Raw genomic sequence first — 6,115 nt, 5'->3', positions numbered from 1 at the left:
CCATCAAAAGTATATCATTCCTGCAAGGTCTGCCTAGACATTTCTCATCCCCTACTATTTCCTTTTCCGTTTCTTTGGGCAAACCTCTACTTACAAAACCATTCACTCATTTAGACATTCGCCCATCTGGTGCAAAAAAAAATTACATTGAAAAATAGAACACTTTTCTGGAAAGAATGGATACAAAAGGGCATTATTGCAATCAATCAGGTCCTCATAGATGACAGGGTTATTTAATTTTCTGAACATGGCAATAACATCAAATATGAGCAACTGGTTAACTCCATCAAGAAATTACTTCTTCCCTTACTTTCTTCCCTGAAGTGAAAGCTTCTGTCTATATAAGTCCCTGGACTCACATCCTGTTGACGGATCAAAAACAAAAGTTGAGTTATGGTGGGAAACTGATTTGCAGCATACATTTTCACTTTATATTTGGAATAAGATATGGTCAAAAATTCACTCCACATCCCGCTGTACAAGTACCACCCAAACATTATATTTCTTTTAAAATAGATTGTACCCCCAATTTACTTTTGATATCTAAAGTTGTAACTGATGCTAAATGCTAGTCCTGTAATGTTGAGAACAAAGACCTCTTTCACGTGTTTTTTCAGTGTCTGAAGTTTATTAGGGGTGGGCAGAAAACTACGCTCCGCCAGCGTAGCAGATAAAGTCAGCCACTCCTGCTCATCAGCCCGATTACTACTTCTGAAAGCAGCCAGGCAGGCCCCGGTGGATCCCTGTCTCCAGTGCCCGGACCCTCAGCTGGCTTGCAGGACGGGGGGCTCCCGCACCCCGGGGCCTGCCGGACGGAGCACGAGCCACGGGCCCGGTCCCAGCTTCCGAACCCTATCCAGGCCGGAGAGAGCCTCCCCGGGCCACACTGGACACCCTTCCCCAGCGCCCGGACCCTCGGCTGGCTTGCAAGACAGGGGGCTCACGCACCCCCGGGCCCACCGGACGGAGCACGAGGCCCGGTTCCAGCTTCTGAACCCTAGCCAGGCCGGGGAGAGCCTCCCCGGGCCCCGGTGGGCACCCTTCCCCAGCGCCCGGACCCTCGGCTGGCTTGCAGGATGGGGGACTCCCACACCCTGGGACACTGGGACGGAGCAAAAGCCCCGGGACCGGGCCCAGCTTCCCTACCCTAGCCAGACCGGGGAGAGCCTCCCCGGGCCCGGTGGACACCCGGTTCCCAACGCCCGGACCCTCAGCTGGAACCAAGGAGGGTTAAGCCCTCCCTGACGGCCTGCCCGGGGAGCCCATTTTTCTCGACTATTACTACGTGGGGGCTTACAGAAGTTTGGGGAAGGACAAAAGTTGGAGTTAGCCCGGCTGCCAGCCAGCAGGGCCATCTGGTCACCCGGCCTGCAGGGCTATCTGGTCATGCAGCCAGGCGACCAGATGACCCAGGACGACCCAGCGCCCGGATGGCCTGGGAGGGTGCCATACCCAGCTGCCCTTGCAGTCCAGCGAGGGTGGCCAGGTGCTCCGCGGCAGCCGCTCGGGAGGCTCCTTCCCCTGGGGCTGCCGCTGCTCGCCTCTCTGCTCGACTTGCCCTGGAGCTGCCGGAAGCGGAGGCCCGGCCGGCCCAGGCCATCTGGTCACCCTGCCGACCTGCAAGGGATGGTGGCCCCCATCCCCGTACCCCGGTGGGGCAGGGACGGGAGGGGGAGGCCCCCGTGCCAGAGGGCACGTGGTGAAGGCAGCCTCCCGCAGGCCCACGTTACCCCCTCCGCATCCTTCCTGCCTTCCCGGCATCAGAGGGACCCACCCCTGGGTGTGGTGGAGGAGGGCGTCCGCGGGCACCCACGCACGGAGAGACAAAAGCTTGGCTCAGAGGATGACTTTCAATAGATCGCAGCGAGGTAGCTGCTCTGCTACTTACGAAACTCTGACCCAGAATCAGGCCGTCTACGAATGATTTAGCACCGGGTACCCCACGAACATGCGGTGCACTAAGGGCGATGGAGGCGGCCCCCTTCCGTCCGCGCTCCGGTCCCCAAGCGAGCGGCTCTACGCACCGGCCCCCCGAGAGAGGCCGGCTATCCCAGGACAACCGAGGCTCCACGGCACTGCGGTATCGTTACGGTTTAGGGGGGATTCTGACTTAGAAGCATTCAGTCATAATCCCACAGATGGTAGCTCCTCAGCCAAGCACATACACCAAATGTCTGAACCTGCAGTTCCTCTCATACTGAGCAGGATTACTTTTTTTTATTTAAATATATTTTTATTTTTCAGAGTACAGCACAACGTAGCAGAAAAAACATACAATCTTGCAATAATAAATCCAGATAATCTTCAAAATGTTATTCAGTAACAAATAGCCTAACAAGAAGAAAAATGATATTGCTTTACATTTCTTAAATTTCTTAGATTTCTTAAATGGGGCCGACATTAAGTGCTAAGGCCCGGCCAGGCACATCTTTTCCCTCCAATTATAGATGGGGGCCCATATTTGTCTGCCAAGTGTTTTAGCTCGCTTCCCTTTCTTCTCGTAAATTCCCTTCTCGAGGTTGAATACTGAAAGAAGCCTAGCAATCCAGAACTTGAAAGTTGGGGCCATTTGATCCAGCCAGGCTGAGGCTACGCAGATTCGTAACACCGCCATGGCAAGAAAGAGAAATCGATAAGAGACAGTTTGAGTCTGTGTTATATCCGCCCCAAGAAGTATCAGAGTTGATGTTAGCTTAACTTTAATGCCTAGGGTGGACAAAAAGAATGTAGAAATAGTGGTTTTCAATATATCTAGGTGGGGGCAAGTAGAAAACATATGAATTAAATCAGCATCTACGGAATTACATCGCGGGCATCTAATGCCCTCCTGTCCCCCCCATTGTACAATCTTTGCCGGGGTATAGTATAATGAGAAGAGTGTTTTGTAATGCTGCGCCTGAAGTCCCGCAGAGCATAAAACAGTCTGACCCAGTGCCATTGATTGACTAAGGTAATCTGCATCTGTCCCCAGCCTCTCTTCCCATATTTTGCCGTGTTTTTCTAGATCGTCTGAGTTGGCTGCTACCAGTTCCCTATAAATTCCCTTAATGGTGCAGCCATTCCCATTGCTAATAACATCCATAAGTTTAAGACTTCTAAATCCATTAGAGCCACCCATCTTCTTACAAAGAAAACTCCTAATTTGCAAATATTTAAAGAAATTCCTAGTGTCTATACTAAATTTGTCCTGGATTTCTTTAAATTGATAAAAACCTTCCGAACTTATTAAATCCCCAATTCTAATAAGACCGTGTTTGGCCCAACCCACCATAATTTGGTCCGAAAAAATTTCCGGCAATGAAGGGTTGCCAACTAACTGGGTATAAAAATTCATTCGGCCCAAACCAAACTTTTTCTTAAGAGCGCTCCAGATTTTGAAGGCAGCCATCAAGGTCTTAAATTTAGTTCTCTTAAAATAACTAGGCTCGCTGAATTTCAATAAGCAATTTTCTGCATCTACCCCCAGGAGTAACCTATATACATCTGGGATTCTAAATTCCGTAGCACAATCTGAATGTTTGCCCCCGAGCATCTCACACATATATTGAAGGGCTGCAGCCCAGTAATAATATTTAAAATCTGGGACTGCCCAGCCTCCTCTGTCCAAGGGCAAAGACATAAAACGTAAAGCCCTCCGTGTTTTACCGTGGGACCAAATAAAACAGTTTATCATATTATCTAGGACCATAACCATTTCTTCTCAAATTCTAAGGGTATTGCCCTAAATAAATGCACTATTTTTGGTAAGGTTATCATCTTAATCACATTGCGGCGTCCGACCAGAGACAAATGCAAATTTTGAAATCTATTGAGATCTGTTTTGGCCTTCTGAACAACCGGGTTGATATTTACCTCCACTAATTTGTCCAAATCTGGGGTTATGGTAATCCCCAGGTAGACCGCTGAATCTATCATACGTGGATCAGATCGGCTAATTACGCTGTTAACTACTATCTGGGTCTTTTGCTTATTCAGGGCGTAACCCGATATTTCACCAAAGGTCAAAGCTATCTCCTCTACTGCAGTTATCGCCGCTAGCGGGTCAGGAGTAACTAAGGCTACGTCGTCCGCATATGCGAGAACCTTTGTGATTAACCCTTGATAGATCATAGGCGGAATTTCTGGGGAGGAATCAAATTGCCGAATTAAAGGATCTATATATATTGCAAAAAACAGGGGTGAACAAGGACAGCCCTGCCTAGTGCCTCGTTTAATCCCAAAAGGTGCGGTATATTTCCCATTAATTTTAAGGCGAGCAATTGGAACTCTATATAGGCTGCTGATAGCTTTAAAAAAACCTTGCCCTAATCCAAACCATCTCATTGCCTCCCATAAATAATCCCAGGAGACCCTATCAAAGACTTTCTCAGCGTCCAAAAGTAACATCGCCATAGGGTCTCCTGAGACTTCTGCTTCATCAAATAGTGTTATTACCCTACGTATATGCTGGGTGGTCCCTCTCCCCGGGATAAATCCATGTTGGAATGGATGAATTATTCTACCAATAATGGAATTAAGTCTAGTTGCAAGGGCTTTAGACAAAATCTTTACGTCTGCGTTTATAAGGGTAATTGGCCGATACGAACCTGCGTCCTGCGGAGGTTTACCTTTTTTTAAAATTACTATAATATCTGCACCTGACCAGGACGCCGGGACTGAACCCCCAAGCTGTGCAAGTTGAATTATTTCGGCCAGATATGGTCCAATTTCGTCCAGAAATATTTTATAGAATTCCAAAGGAATCTGATCAGGTCCTGCCGCCTTCCCAGCAGGGAGATTTTTCAGCGCACAGTAAATCTCTTCGTGGCTCAAGGTAACTTCAAGTTTCCTGCTATCCTCATACTCAATCAATTGCAGTGGTACTTTATTAAGGTAGTCATGAATTAATTTTGTTTGTCCCGGTGGGCCAGAGTCGTAAAACCGTTGGTAAAATGATCGAAATACTTCCTGAATCTCACAGGGATCTGTTACTACCTTCCCATGATCATCTCTGATCTCATTAATCTCGCTTGATGTCCATTTTTGTCTAAGTTTGACTGCCAGCATATGTCCAACCCGCTCATTAAATTCATGGCAGTGTTCCTTTTTAGCTAGAAAGAGCTCAGCAGCTTTTCCGGCGGCGCGATCCCCAATTCCCGCTTTAGCCCAGGCAAGCCTGAGCAAAACATCTTCCGTTGCTGAACATGTATTTCTAGCTACAGCCAGCTCCATCTCAATATTCGCTAAAGTTTTATACAATGCTTCTACCTTATGTGCCTCCCTCACCTGTCTAGACACGCTAAAGCTGATTGTCTCCCCGCGTAAGCCAGCTTTGAAAGTATCCCAGACAACCCCGGCATTAGCGCTATATCAATTTATGTCCCAAAAGGTCTTTATCCAAGCTTTCATATGGGAGATATAGGCCGGGTCTGATAATAGCCCTCTTTCAAAGGTCCAAGTCCGTTCAGCCTACCCGCCTTTTGCAAATCTTAAAGTAAGGACGAGGGGGTTATGATCAGATATTATCCTTGGATACATCTCTATTTTAGCCCGATACGCCAAGGATTCAGCCACAAAGAAATAGTCAAGTCTGTAGAGTGACTGATGAGGAGCAGAGAAGAAAGTGCTACCTGGATCCTGGGGGTTTAGCTGATACCATATATCTACGAGTCTATGATTTCTAACTATATTTGTTAAGGCCCGAAAAACCTTCTTTTTACGACCGGCGTATAATACACCAGAATTACTCCACAGCCCGCCAAGCCCGTTAATATTAAAGTCACCACACAATAGCAGTGGGGTGGGCCAGTTTGCTAGCTCGTCATCTAAATGCTCCAAGGCCTCTGGGTCGTCAGCAGTGGAGCCATACAAGGAACCAAGAGTAAAATGCTCCCCGGCAAATACACAGTGTACTACCACCCACCTTCCCCACCTGTCTGAAATCTTTTTTTTGACAATGATGTCCTTCCTACGAGTAAGGATAGCAACCCCTCTTGTCCTAGTCCCTTGTTTAGTAGCCCCCAACAATCGAAAACCAAGTTGTTCTAAAATCTCTGCTCTATTACCCTCTAAATGAGTCTCTTGGAGACATAAGATATCAGCCCTCATAGATTTCAGTATGACAGACGCCCTTTGT

Source organism: Triturus cristatus, chromosome 5_1 (assembly GCF_964204655.1).
Source record: "Triturus cristatus chromosome 5_1, aTriCri1.1, whole genome shotgun sequence".
NCBI classification, from domain to species: domain Eukaryota; kingdom Metazoa; phylum Chordata; class Amphibia; order Caudata; family Salamandridae; genus Triturus; species Triturus cristatus.
Note: the sequence above shows the minus strand (reverse complement) of the source record.